Source organism: Neomonachus schauinslandi, chromosome 7, assembly GCF_002201575.2.
Source record: "Neomonachus schauinslandi chromosome 7, ASM220157v2, whole genome shotgun sequence".
Lineage (NCBI taxonomy): Eukaryota > Metazoa > Chordata > Mammalia > Carnivora > Phocidae > Neomonachus > Neomonachus schauinslandi.
In genome coordinates, this window is record NC_058409.1 from 59,631,934 (window position 1) to 59,647,370 (window position 15,437).

General features: G+C 38.5%; 1 long non-coding RNA gene across 1 annotated transcript in view; it reads left to right on the forward strand.

The window, feature by feature from the left end:
• The first annotated feature begins 386 nt into the window (after positions 1-386).
• LOC110589157 overlaps positions 387-15,437 on the forward strand; it is a 16,495-nt gene continuing 1,444 nt past the window's right edge. The window contains exons 1-2 of the long non-coding RNA XR_002480871.1: positions 387-402; positions 4,011-4,056. This is a non-coding gene — a long non-coding RNA (uncharacterized LOC110589157). The remainder of the gene's footprint in view (positions 403-4,010; positions 4,057-15,437) is intronic.

Consider the following 15,437-nt stretch of genomic DNA (forward strand, 5'->3'; position numbering starts at 1 on the left):
GTGTGGGTGTGGGTGTGGGTGTGGGTGTGGGTGTGTGTGTGTGTGGGTGGGTGGGTGGTGGGGTGGGGGGAGAGAGGAGGGTAGAGAGTGGTGCACTTTAAAAAAAATTACTGAAGGGATATGTTGTAGTAATTGGAGATATACCAAGCTTTTAAAACCGAAGCTGCCATTTATGGGTGGTTGTGCGACCTTGGGCGATTCATTTAACTTTTTAAACTGAGGTTTCTCCTGTAGAATGAAATAGATTTGAGAAATTTCTGGCATGTTGGGTCATTATACGACTATTTTTTAAAATGTTTTCTTCGTGCCAGGCATTGTTCTAGGCTCTGAGGATACAGTAATTAAGAAGAGTAAAGAGGTCTGTTTTTATATTCTAGGTGAGAGAAGGCAGGGAAAAAAAATGTAAGTGTATTTAAAAATAAACAGGAAAGTTTTAAATACTGATAAGGGTTATAGAGAATATAAAATTGGTTAGGTGGCAGTGACTTGGGGATGGGGATGGCTACTCTGGAATAGGGTGGTTTTAGAAGCCATCTCTGTGGAGATTATATTTGAGCTGAGATCCTAAAGAGAGGGAGCCATTTAGACAAGTATATGGGTTAGAGCTTTCAGAAGAAGGAGTCTCAGTAAGTAGAATGGGCTGGCACTTTTCCAGAACTGAAGGATCAGGGAAGGGGGGAGCTCAGTGAGTGAGTAGGTGTGGCACTAGATGAGGTCTGTTTCTGCACGGGAAACATGGAGCCTGTAGATCACAGTAAAGGCTTTACTTTTTATATGGTTGAGTGCCACTGGAAAGTTTTGAGCAGGGAAGTAACAAGATAGGATTTTTATTTTTATAGGATCACTCTGGCTGTTGTGAGGAGAATAAGAGATGAATCTGTGCGGCCAGTTGAGGGTGTTAACAATACTCCAGTTGAGATATATAATGATGGCTTTGACTATCAGGTGGAAAAAAAGTGGTTGGATAAGATAAATGGTTGAGCCAGTAGGATTTGCTGAGGACTGTAGGATGTGAGATTGGAGTTAAGGTTTTCAACCTGAGCAATTGGGTGACTTGTGGTGTTATTTATTGAGTGTGATATACTGGGAGAGGACCAGATTTAGAAGGGGAAATTAAGAGTTCTGTTATGGATGTGTATGTAAGTTTGGGTTACATCCAGGTAGGGATGGGAAGTAGGTAGTTGGGTATAGGCATATGGAACTCAGGGGAGTCATCAGTGAATAGACAGTATTGAAAGCCATGGCCCTAAGTAAGATCACTTAGGGGATGACTGTAGGTAGAAGAGAGAAAGGTTGGAGACCGAAGCCCTGGGAAAAACTTAGTGATGCAGAAGAGAGAGGCAGGTGAAGCAAAATAGACTGAGGATTAGCCAATGCTGTACTCTAATCAAAGCCAAGTGAAGAAATAGAAGTGAGCAAGTGTGAAAAGGGGGTAAGATGAGGACTGAGAATTGTCTTGCATTTGGCAATGCAGAGGATATTGGTGACTTTGTCAAGTGGGGATCCATGCAATGGCAGAGATGTAAGCCTTATTGGATTGGAGCCAAGAGAATATGGGAAAGAAGGAAGTGTAGACAGCAATTATAGACATACTTTTGGAAGGAATTTTTCTATAATCTGCAGAAAAAAGAGGTTCTATCAGGAGGAGGATGTGGAGTCAGGATGAGTTTGTTTAAGATGGCGGATTTTAGGGGCGCCTGGGTGGCTCAGTTGGTTAAGCGACTGCCTTTGGCTCAGGTCATGATCCTGGAGTCCCAGGATCGAGTCCCGCATCGGGCTCCCTGCTCGGCAGAGAGTCTGCTTCTCCCTCTGACCCTCCCCCCTCTCATGCTCTCTCTATCTCATTCTCTCTCAAAATGAATAAATAAAATCTTAAAAAAAAAAAAAAAGATGGCGGATTTTATGACATTTTTGTAGGGGATTGTTCCAGTAGAGAAGAAAAAATGGATAGTTCATTAGGGAAAGGGGATAATTGCATAAACAGGTGCTTGAGGAGACTAGAGGGGTGCCCAAGTGGAGGAATTGATCTTAGGAATAATAACAGTTTATCTGTAGTAATAGAGAAGGAAGAGTCTGGGGTACAACTGCAAGTAAATTGGAAGACTTGTTGGGGAGATGTGGAACTTCTCTTTTGATTGCTCTTTAATGAACTCAGCAAGGTCATCAGCACAGAGCAAGAGTAGGGAAAAGACGTTGGAAGAGAGAGGATAAGGTGTGAAATCATCTAGAATAACACTATTTTTTAATTTTTTTTTAGAATAACACTATTTAAATAGTATTATTTAATACTCACTATGTGCCACATACTGTTTAGGTGCCTTACATTTATTAACTCATTTAATTCTTATAACACTAAAAGGTGAATATTTTTATTATCCCCGTTTTACTGAGGGATAGTGCCTTAGTCCATTCAGCTACTCTAACAAAATACTGTAGACTGGGTGGTATATAAATAACAGAAATTTATTTCTTGCCGTTCTGGAGATTGGGAAGTCCAAGATCAAGGTGCTGGCAGATTTGGTATCTGGTGAGAGCTTACTTCTTGGTTCATAGGCAGCTCTCTTTGCTATAACCTTAAATAGTAGAAGGGCCAAGGCAGCTCTTTGGGGGTTCTATTTTATTTGTTCGCTTCTTTGTTTTTTCCGTTTTATTGAGATATAACTGACATACTGGGGTCTTTTTATAAGGGCCCTAATCCCATTCACGAGGACTGCACTCTTCTGACTTAGTCATCTCCCAAAGGCCCCATCTACTAATAACATCCCTGGGGAACAGGTTTCAATATATGAGTTTTACCTCCTAATCTAGAAGTGTGGGAGGATAGTTTGACAAGACAATATAGGAATGTTGAACAGTTCTGAGGGCCCATTTGGCACTGTAGTTAGAAAGTTGCATCAGTCAGCATGATTTTGTGTATTCTTCAGATTCATTGAATATAATGACTCAGTAGGTGGAGAGTTGGTTTTAACAGGGCTGGCGGTGGAATCTAGTCCGGTGAATGTGATGGAGGAAGGACAAGGGAGTTGAGAGTGATTGCAAGGAAAGGGTTACAGTGGACCATGAGATTGAAGCTAGAGGAGTAAACAGCTGGGAATAGTCAGAACACTTCTGAAGACCTGGCCCTACCAGATAGGAGAAATTTCTATGAAGCTAAGTAAGATAGTTTTAGTGCAGAAGTAGGTAAATTGACCAATGAATAGAATAGAGAGGCCAGCAAGAGACTCATGAATGTAGAATATTATTAAATAACAGAATTAGATGTCGGATCATGTATTAAGGGAGGACTGATAGAGCTGCACAAAATCTGGTTACTCAAAGTAAACTGGATCACCATGTCAGGCTAGGAACAAAATCAACTCCAGACAGATGGAGGACCTGCATGTCAACAACAAAAATTTTAATTTCTTGATAGAAAGCAAAGATGAATATCTTCATGAACTTGGGAAAGGAAGATATTTCTGAATGGGATGAGGAGAAATGAATTACTGAATTGCCTACAGTAAGGGACAAGGAAGGACTCGGCTGTATTGCTTAGGGACAGACTTCAGAATAACTATGATACTGTCGTGTTTTCTGGGAGGTATTTTTTAAAGATAATTTTAGAGAGAGAGAGGCAGAGGGAGAGGGAGAGAGAATCTTAAGCAGGCTCCACGCTCAGTGTGGAGCCTGACACAGGGCTTGATCTCACAACCCTGACATCATTACCTGAGCCAAAATCAAGAGTTGGATGCTTAACCGACTGACTGAGCCACCCAGGTGCCCCTCTTCTGCGTTTTAATAATTGCTTCATAAAGCTGTTCAGACTTTCTGTTACGCATGAATATATGAATGGTTATATATGTTGTTGGGAATTGAATTCAATTTCATTAGGAAATGTAATACTATTCAAGTTATTTATTCTTGAGTGAGTTTTGGTAATGTGTACCTTTCAAGGAAAGTGTCCATTTTGTCTAAGTTGTCAAATGTATGGCCATAAAGTTATTTGTAATATTCCTTTATAATCCTTTTAGTATCTGTAGATTCATAGTGATGTCTCATCTTCCATTCCTGATACCGGTAAGTTGTGTCTGCCCTTTTTTCTTGGTCCGCTAGAAATTTATTAATCTTGTTGATCTGTTCAAAGAACCAGTTTTTGCTTTAACTGATTTTCTCTATTTCTCTATTTTCAATTTTATTGATTTCTGATCTTTTGTGTATTATATACTTTCTTCTGCTTGTTTTGGATTTAAATTTGCTCTTCTTTTTCCAGGTTTTCAAAGTGAAAGCTTAGGCCATTGATCTGAGACTTTTGTTCTTTTCTGTATATTTAATGGTATAAATATCTAAGCACTGCTTGAGCTGCATGCCATGAGTTTTGGTATGTTATATTCTATTTTTTTTTTTTTTGTAGATTTTATTCATTCATTTGAAAAAGAGAGAGAGAGCCTGAGCAGGAGGAGGGGCAGAGGGGAGGGAGAGGGACAAGCAGACTCCCTGCTGAGCAGGGAGCCTAGCACACGTCTGATCCCAGGACTCTCTGAGATCATGACCTCAGCCGTAGTCAAATGCTTAACCAACTGAGCTACCCAGGCACCCCTGTTATATTCTAATCTGAATTTGATTCAAAACATTTACTAACTTCCCCTTTGAACAGTGGATTATTTAAAATTGTGTTTCTTAATTTCCAAATATTTGGGGACTTTCCAAATATCTGTGTTGTTCATTTCTTTCTTTCTTTCTTCTTTTTTTTTTTTTTTTTAAAGATTTTATTTATTTGACAGAGAGAGAGATAATGAGAGCAGGAACACAAGCAGGGGGAGTGGGAGAGGGAGAAGCAGGCTTCCCGTGGAGCAGGGAGCCCGGTGCGGGGCTCGATCCCAGGATCCTGGGATCATGATCTGAGCCGAAGGCAGACGCTTAATGACTGAGCCACCCAGGCGCCCCTGTGTTGTTCATTTCTAGTTTAATTCCATTATGATCTAAGAACAGACATTTTCTTTTACTTCAAAAAATTTTTGTTGAGGTTTGCTTTATAGCCCAGAATATAGTCACGCATGGTGAATGTTCCATGTACGCTTGAAAAGAAAATATTTTCTGCTGATATTGGGAAGAATGTTTTATAAGTGTTAATTAGCCCATAGTGGTTGATAGTGCACGTTCAGGTCTTCTGCGTCCTGTATTCAAGATGATAATAGTGATGAGAGGTGGGAGTGGGGATCATAGTTGGATGTTGGGTTATGGTTTATTTTAGGTAATGAGTTTAATTATTATATTATTATAAAAACAAGTAACAAATGAGGCGTAAACTGATGGTCAGAGTGTGTTATGAATGAAGGATTTTGATTACTATGGCTAAGAAAAGGAAAAAAAAAGGATTTCATTTTTGTTTTTGAGTTTTGAGTTTTTCATTTCCTGATAAAGCATTTATTACTTAATTTGAAGCCTGAAAAGAGAAGGGATTTTCTTTGACCTTGGGCCTAAATTTCTTAAAAGGGCCCTAACCAAGAATCGGGTTTAGGAATTAGAGGGTAAAAAAGAAGGCTGCCATGACTGAAGCATAGCAAGTCAGCAGGAGACTAGAGGGAGGTGAAGTTAGAGACTTGGACAGGGCCAGCTCAAGTCCAACTTGCAGGCCAGGATAAGGGGTTTGCACTTTATTCTGAATGTGATGAGAAGCCGGCCACTGAAGGGCATCAAGTAAGAGAGTGACAAGATCTGATCTACATTTTTTTAAGAAGATTTGTGTATTTATTTTAGAGAGAGAGGGAGCATGTGTGCATGGTCAGGGAGCAGGGGGAGGGGCAGAGGGACAGGGAGAGAGTGGGAGAGAAGCAGACTCCCCACTGAGCGGGAGCCCAACGCAGGGCTTGATCTCACAACCTTGAGTTCGTGACCTGAGCCAAAATCAAGAGTCACACGCTTAACTGACTGAGCCACCCAGGCACCCTGATCTGATCTACATTTTTAAAATATCATTGTGCCTGCCATGAAAGGGCACTCTGAAGGGGCAAGAGAAGACTTGGTTTATCCAAAGAGGGGACCAACTCAATAGCACTGGTCATTGGAGATGAAGAGATGTCGTAAAATCCCCAGTATAATTTGGACATCGATCATGATGGAAAGAGCAAAATCACTGACATCACCAGCACCACCGTCTGTAATAGGGTTTTGAGAGCTATTTAGGTGCCAGGCATAGGACTTCACATGCCTAATTTTTTTTCGTCCTCAAAACAGCACCTGTGTGGTAGGTGCTATTATTAGTCCTGTCTTAGAGAGAGGAAGTTGAAACTTAAAGAAGTTAACTTACTTAACCAGAGCATGTTTGGTCATTTCCAGATTAGTTATAAAAGCAAAATCTTGATTTTTAAGGAATTTAGAAAAAACTTTAATGAATGTTAAGTAAATAAGGCACAAAATTAATGAAAATAATTTTCTAGCCAGCAAAGTATCAGGAAAAGTAAAGGATACAGTTCTTAAGATTACAGTATTCTTATTATAAGTTGCAACATGACATCTATAGTTTGTTGGAGGTATATGAAAACTGATAGACACTTTGTTATGAAAGAATTGTGTCTGGTAATTCTTGAGGTGTTGGGGAAGTAGGGACAAGAAGGAGAACAAGTGTTTCCCTTTTCTAGTATTTCTTTCTGAGTAGAAGGAGTTAAATTAGTGTAACTCCTTATTTCTCTGCCAGTTTACCCATTCTGTGCCAGCTATGGATGACATCTGTGGTAAATTAGGAAAAATAGTCTAGGTATGTTCAGCTCTTTTTTCCTTTTTTGAGACCCAGCCTCCCCATGGAGTATACCTTTCCCGTTTCTTCTGGGGTAGGCCTCTCTTCCTTCTTGAAAGCCCACTGCTGCCAAACCAAACCATGGTTTGATTACAGTCCATTTTGTTTCTGCACTAAGCTTTGTCTGCCTTCTTGGCCTTTCACAGTAATGAGGGTGGTATTTTGGTGTCTACTTGTCTTACCCCTTGTTTTATTTTTCAGTTGGTTTAGCACTCAGGTGGGGCGGGGAGGTATTATTATTTGACTTATCTCAGAGTCCCCCATCCCCCTAACTAAGAAAAAAGATTGGTCTTCATAAATTAGATCAGTTGATGAGATTTACGTCAAGGATGATGCTGATTCTTTGTACCATATGAAAGAGAAGTTAGTTTTTTGGCGAGAGCAGCCAAGGGTTTTAACAATGTTGACAATTTATATTGGAGCATTTAGAATAGTTAGAAATGACTCCAAGTGTTTTAACTATAAAAATTGAGGTATTAGTTGCTATGGAAATGTGACAAGTTGAAACAGCTTTAAGTGAGAAAGAAGAAGCAGTAAGAATAAGACCGATGATTCCATGCTCTGTACCACTACTAGTGATGAATGTTGAGTGCTTCATTTTACCTGATTAAATTATTAAACACAGTTTTTCCCTTATCCAAAATGAATGAGATTTCTTATCCTCTCATTGTAGCTACTTCTGGTGCAGTGAATATTTCTTCTCATATCTATTCCAGGGGGGAACTAAAGAAATATGTGTGTATTACCATATAAACGTAACAATATTCAAGCCTGGTCTTTAAAATCTTTTTATTATAATTAAACCTCTGTGTAGGATCTAGGGGGGATTGACAACACTGTTCTTTGATGCCCTTTGTGAAGTTCCTGGAAGGGAGTTATCATTTTAATATGTATATTGGAAGTTATTCTCCAGGTATTCTCTAACTTGGCTGAGAACCAAACAAACGAAAATAGGCTTTTATTTCAGCAGGGACCTTTGAGTTGTAAGAAATAATAAGAGGTAATTTTACTCACTAGGAACAGAAAGATAATTTCTTTCACTCAGTATAATATTAGGTTTAAAATCTCATTCCTTGGAGAGATTTAAAGAATCCGGTATATGGGCCAGATCTGTGCTCTCTGAGGACCAACTGCTCTTCAGTGATGGGGAGTGGCCAGGGGTCAGTCTTTCAGCTTTTGCATTCCGTGGTAAAATGAAATTTCACTAGGACTATTTCTAGAGTATTTAAATGTGATAATGTATAAGTTATTGTGATATAAATATAAAAACTCCTATAAAAGTAAATGTGCATTTTTATATCACTAAAACGTTATTTCTTAAAGGACTTTAAATAAGGTAAAACAGGATTTCCCCCCCTTAAATTAAAAGAAAAAAAGAACGAGAGAAAAAGGAGTGAGGAACTAGAGGAAGAGAGGAAGAAAAGAAATGAGGGGTTCTGGGTTTATATAGGTACAAAAAGGACAGGAGTAATTTTTCCACTGATTTAACACTGTTGGTTCTAGCAGTCATTACTGATTATTAAGATAACCCAAATGAATAAGTCTGTATCCATTTCATAGATATGGTCATTTTTCATTTTTAAAGTAATGTTTATTCAATTTATTTAAACTAAAAAACAGAAAAACCCAGTTTACCCATTTTTCCTATCCTCTACTACCCTGTGCCCCTGGTAACCACCAGTCTGTTCTCTGTATCTATGAGCTTGGTTGTTTTGTTTTGTTTTTTACATTCCACATACAAGAGAGATTATATGGCATTTGTCTTTCTCTAACTTATTTCACTTCGCTTAATGCCCTTGAGGTCCATCCCTGTTGCTGCAAATGGAAAGATTTCATTCTTTTTTATGGCTGAATAGTATTCCATTGTGTATAATATTCCATATAAATATACCATAATTTCTTTATCCATTTATTCATCATAGTTAAACACCTCCCAACAACAAATATGTAGAAACATACATAGACGTGTGTGTTAAATTAGATGCCTGCCCCTGCCCCTGCTTTTAATATAAGCAGGTGAGCTTTCTTTACTATAAGTCTGGATGTGATCAGCTGCCTCTGAGCTGGGCTGTGGAGTGAGTCCATCTGAGTGAAAGAGCCCTTCAGGGGCCATTTCTTAGATCACTACTGTCTTGTGGGTTTTAAACATGAACCCCATTGGTTTTCAAATGATGTTTTGGGAGTTCATCTCTCAAGTACATGTCTTAAAGGTTGAGGTGTCCAGTATGGAATTCAAACTCTTTACTACTCAGGGAGCAGCTCTGGGTTTGAGTTCCCCCCGGGTTTGGGTTGCCATACCTGGGGTGGTGTCCCAGCCTCTCCTACACACTTTGATTTGGTTTTCTTCTTTGCCTGATGTGTAATCATCACTCAGCCAGGCTTTAGGTTTTTTTTAAATAGGAACTTGTTCCATATGTAGTGGTAGACTCAGCACGTCTGTGGGAGGAAATGAGTTGAAGATCTTAGAACATAACCATCTTAAAACCAGAACCCCACTATGAGTATCATTTTACATAGTATGGAATGCTCATTTGCCAATGAGTATTTTAAATTTACTCGGATAGGTTTTTTAAGTTAAAATTTCCAATGATATTAAAATTTACTCAGACAGGTTTTAAGTTAAAATTTCCAAACTTATGTTAACTATTTAGAAGACAACATCTTGGATTTGTAGCAGGTAGTTATATACAATGCTCTCTTTGAAACTAAGTGTGCTTATTAATTTTTGTCCAAAGAATCTGTTTTGCACTTATTATAAATGATGGCCTGAACTGTAGGACAACATCAAAATAGCACATATTCTCAATATGAGTTTTACTTTAGTGAATTAAAACTCAGTCTCTGGTGAGGTGGGGACCTGCATGTTCCTAATGAGCATTTTTGAGCGTGTTGGAGGCCTTTTCTTCCTTAGGACCCAGGTCTGGTAGGTTCTCCCTAATACTTAAACCTCCTTTCCTAGTCCATGCCTCTAATTATCACACTAAATTTGGTAGTTAGTAAACCCTTATAATAAAGTTTCTTTTGCACTGTAACTAACAGAAACCCATTTCAGGCTGTGTTAAGAACAAAAGGCAAGTTACAGGAAGGACACTGGGATAAGTCATAGACTTCGGTAGCAAGAGATACATACTGACCTCATGAGAGAGTAGAATCAGGAATTGGAAAGCCTCTTCAAACTCTTCGAAAGAGTTCATTATGTCTCATTTCTTATCTCTTAATCTATTATATAACTGCCTCCCTCTACCCCTCAGCTATTGCTTGGAGTGGAGGTGTGGCCAATATCAGTGGAGGTCACCGGATTGCTATGTGAAACATTCCAGGTGTTTACCCCAGCAGTTATGTGCTCACATTTCTGTACATCACTGGGCTAGGAGCCTCATGGGGGTGAGGCCTAGGTCTTTTTCATCTTGTATTCCTGGCATGTAGCATACAGCAATGAATATTTGTCTAATGAACAAATTTATGAAAGAGCAGGACTCTTGTCTCAGCTTAGCTTGAGAACCAAGAACATAAATATATGCCACTAATTTGGTATATTATTTGTGTTCCAAGAAGTCAAAGGGGAATCAAAAGTAAGAAAAATTAACATTTAAATCAAAAGCACTTATTTCGTTTACTAACCTGATTCTAATCAACTCGGAAGTTGATTTGATGAAAATTAGGAGAAATCATGGCAGCAATCAGGCTCTGAACCTAATAAAGCGCCTGTATTAGTCTGGATTCTCCAGAGAAAACCAAATATATATATATATCCATGCATGTGTATATGAAATTAATCCTAATTAATCCTATATTAATTCTATATATGATTTATTATAGGAGTTGGCTCATGCAGTTATGAAGGCTGAGAAATTCCAGTATCTGTTGTCAGCAAGCTGGAGACCCAGGAGAGCCAATGGTATAGTTCCAGTCTTAGTGAGTCTGAAGGCATGAGAAGACTGAATTCCCTGCTTCAAGACAGGGAATTCAGGTAGAGAAAGTGAAGTCTCCCTTACTCCACTTTTTTATTCTATTCAGACCTTCAATGGATTGGATGAGGCCCACTCATATTGGGGAAGGTGATATGCTTTACTGAGTCTACTGATACAAATACTAATCTCATTTAGGAACACTGTCAGAGACACAGCCAGAATAATGTTTAACCAAATACCTAGGCACCTTGTGTCCCAGTCAAGTTGACATATATTTACCATCACAGAGTCGCACCCCCTATAAGGGGCAAGAAGTACATAGGCTGGTATTTTGCTAATGAACTGATGTAACTTGGATTTTGTATATTTGCATTTTCAAGCTATGGAATTTGATGAAATACTTGAATTAGTTGATTTTCTAGTTACGTTTGCCTAAATACTCAGGCCCTGGGAGTCACGACCACGTGGCATGAAGTAAGAATTAATTATGTGACATTTTTGATAGGCTTATTCATTACCCTGTACATTTTATTGAGCATCATCTAGGACCAGCAGTAGCTAAGGCTCTAGGTGTATCAGTTAGTTAGATACAGTCCCTGCTGTCTTGGAGCAGGCCTTCCGGTGAAGAAACACACTGTAGATAGGTAACAAGAAAATAAATGTCTCATACAAAGGTGATATATGTTATGATGAGGGTGAACAGAATGCAGGGAGAGTTAGAAGGGTATGAGGTGATCTCTACAGATGGAACAATATGTACAGTTACTGAGGTGCAAAAAAGTTGGCATGTGGAGGGTATTGAGAAAAATCCAAGCCAGTGTGCTGGAACATGGTACAGAGAAGGGTTGCATAAAATGAAGCAAGAGAGACCAGCAAGAGCCAGATCATGCAGGTCTTTGAAGGAGGTGGATGGATTTGGATTTTGAATCAGTGTGCTAAGACCATTGTGATTGATATGAACATTTGACTACTGTGATTTTTGGTCTGAGAGCATTTGGATGATTAGAGATTGTGGTCTGGCAAATGCTAGTTGTTCTTTCAGGCAAATATTATAATTAAGTCAGAGACATTTTTTTTTCCTTATGATAATACAGTTCTATATGATCACATATGATATTGGGAAGATAAATCTGTGATACTCAGATTTTCAGGTCACATTAATATATCATAAATCAGAAAATGAAGCAAACACAAGGTATTTTCAGTTGAAAAGAAGGCAGCATGGATGTACAATCTCCTGTTCTCTCATGAAAACTGTTGGGATATTTTCCACGCCCCTCTGCATTTTCTGCATATCTTATGCGTGAGTCACTAACTGTTTTTTTGTTTTGGAGTATCTTTAGGATGCATGTATAGTGAACGGCCTTGAAAGGTAGAAATAGTGTCTCCCTCTTACAAAGGGCAGGTTTACTTACAGCCTTGGAAACTCAGGGTTTCTGTCCTGAAATGAAACCCACTGTGTGTACAAGCATCCATGTGGGCCCAGCTGTATTGCTCTATGAGCAAGGGAAATTGACGCAATATACTGATGCTCATGCTACTTGCTTCTGTGTGAGTAATGGAGTTCTTTGTGTCTGACCCAGAGTCTGTGTCTTCTGCCAGCATCCGTGAAACTGGCAGCTACCTTCTTAGCTTATCAATTAGTTAAATGTCATACCCTTCACAGTTCTGGACAGGGACCCTTCAGCCATCTGAGCAGGGAAGTGTAATGCCAGGCAGGTGATATCCTAGCGCTTTACAGCCTGCAAGTTATCACATTAACATTTTTGTCACTGCTTTTCTCTAAAGTCACAAGATGAGCTATTCTCTGACAACCACATCTTAAGTGTGACTTCTGTTTTAAAATACATCTGTGAAACTTACTAGGTACTAATTATTTTACCTTAAATATTCTTTTTTTTAAAGATTTTATTTATTTATTAGAGAGAGAGCACAAGCAGGGGGAGCGGCAGGCAGAGGGAGAAGCAGGCTCCCGCTGAGCAGGGAGCCTGATGTGGGACTCGATCCCAGGACCCTGGGATCATGACCTGAGCCGAAGGCAGATGCTTAACTATCTGAGTCACCCAGGTGCCCCTACCTTAAATATTCTTAACCAAGTGGAAGAAAATGTCAACAACAGAAAGATTGCTATGTTGAAATTTTAGGATGATCAAGTCATAGAATGTATTAAAATGAAATTGAAAGTGATTTAATTTTAAAAATTTTGTATACGTTTGTGTGCCTGAAAATATAACTGAAGCATATTTCCATGGAAGGATTGTTACATGATAAGCACTAAGGAGCTTACACTCTGGTTTGTGTTAACAGAATCATTATTATTGCTGTGCGTGTCTTCATGGGCTTGGTTTCTTACCTTCCCCTGACCAGAAATTTGAGGAGCAATCGGTCAGACACTGCTGCCGCTGCCATGGGAGACTATGAGGTATTGCTCTGGCAGCTGGAGGAAATATTTTATATTTGTACTGTCCAGTACAATGGCCCCTAGCCATGGGTGGTTACTGACCACTTGAGATTTCGGTTAGTTCGGATTGAGATGTACATAAATGTAAATTATATACCATATTTCAGACTTAGAGCAGAAAAAGAAGGTAAAATATCTCATTAATAATTATGTTTGAAATAATATTTAAATATGTTAGGTTAAAGAAAAAATATTAAAACTAATTTCACCTGTTGGCTTGTACTTCTTTCAGTGTGGCTACTAGAAAATTTTAAATTACATACGTAGCTCTCAGTATATTTCTGTTGAACAATGCTATTCTAAATCCTTGCTACTCACAGGACATTCGGCAGGCAAGCAGCATCAGCATCATGTGGAAGCCTGTGAGAAACAGAGAAGCTCTCGCCCCACCCCAGACCTACTGGATCAGAATTTGCATTTTAACAAAATCTCACATGATTTGTATGCATGTTAAAATTTGAGTAGCAGAAAGCTCTAAGACAAGGATTGCCAGATTTAGCAAATAAAAATATAAGATTTCTGGTTAAATTTAATTTTGATAAACAACAAATGCTTTTTTTAGTATGTCTAAATATTGCACGGAATGTACTTATTATTAAAATTATTGCTTTTTTGAAATTCAGATGTTACTGGGTGTCCTGTATTTTATTTGGCAAACCTGCCTAAGACTAAACTCCTCCTTTCCAGACCTGTCTTGCTACCTGAAATTCCACATAATCAGGAAAAAGGCAGAAAGGTAAAAGACATGGCGGGTGGAAGTTGGGTAAAATGAAAGAACAGAGAAGAAAAGGAAATACAATGGGAAGTAGGAATAAGATGGGCATGGAAAGGCAACATTGATAGTGGTGACCTTTTTTATTTTATAATATTTCTTAGCATCTTTCTTTGTTATTTCTCCATCTCCACCCCCTAGCCCCCCCACCCCCATCCCTAGTCATTGGGCTTTCATCACCTCTTCTCATTTAGGGCTCCTTAGAGCTATGTTAGAAGATGGTGTGTGTGCAAAGTGGATAGTAAGGAAGGGGAGTATGTCCTTTGGGTCAAGCCCCCAGACTTCCAATAATCCATCATCTCTGAAATGTCACTTACAAATAGCCCCTTTCAGCTACCAGTACTTTGCCATTAAAGAGATCAAGGTTCTTAAGTACCAAAAATGCTGACACTTTCGTTTTGGAGGATTTTCTTTATTGTGGCATTTTAATTGTATTTTTTAAATGTAAAATAACTCTTCAGGATTTTGTTGTTTGGTTTGTGTTTTTGCACACATTTTAGGTGGCAGGGGAGTGGGAGTGGAGACTGGCAAGGAGGAAATAACAATAGATAGTCTTTATTTAGCTAGGCATTGAAGTAAGAAAAGGTTTTCATCTATTATATTTATTTATTTAAAATTTTATTTTATTGTGTTAAGAACACTTAACATGAGATCCACCCTCTTAACAAATTTTTAAGTGCATAATACCGCATTGTTAACCATAGGTACAATCTTGTACAGCTTATCTCTAGAATTTATTAATCTTGCACAACTGAAATTTTATGCCCATTGATTGGTAACTTCCTATTTTCTCCTCCCTCCCCTGCCCCCCAACCCCTGGTAACCACCATTTCACTCTTTGATTCTATGCTATGCCTATTCTAGATACCTTATATAAATGGAATCATGTGGTATTTAAGGCTGGCTTATTTCAATTATAATAATGTCCTCAGGGTTCATTCATGTCACATATTGCAGAATTTCCTTTTTTAAAGGCTGCATAGTATTCCTTTGTATATATATATATCTCACATATTCTTTATCCATTCATCCATCCGCAGACACTAGGTTGTTTTTCCATCTTGGCTATTGTGAATATCAGTGCTGCAGTGAATATGGAAGCACTAATATTTCTTTGAAATCCTGATATCAAGTATTTTGGGTAAATACCCATAAGTGTAATTGCTGGATCATAAGGTAGTTCTATTTTTAATATTTTGAGGCATATCCATATTGTTTTCCACAGCAACTGTACTATTTTGTATTCCTACCAGCAGTGTACAATCCAATTTCTCCACATCTTTGCCAACACTTGTCTGTTCACTTTCTTCTTTCCTTCCTTTCTGCCTGCTTTCTTTTTCTTTCTTTCTTTCTGTCTTTCTTTCTTTCTTTCTTTCTTTCTTTCTTTCTTTCTTTCTTTTCTTTCTTTCTTTTTTCTTTTCTTTCTTTCTCTTTCTTTCTCTTTCTTTCTTTCTTTCTTTCTTTCTTTCTTTCTTTCCTTCCTTCCTTCCTTCCTTCCTTCCTTCCTTCCTTCCTTCCTTC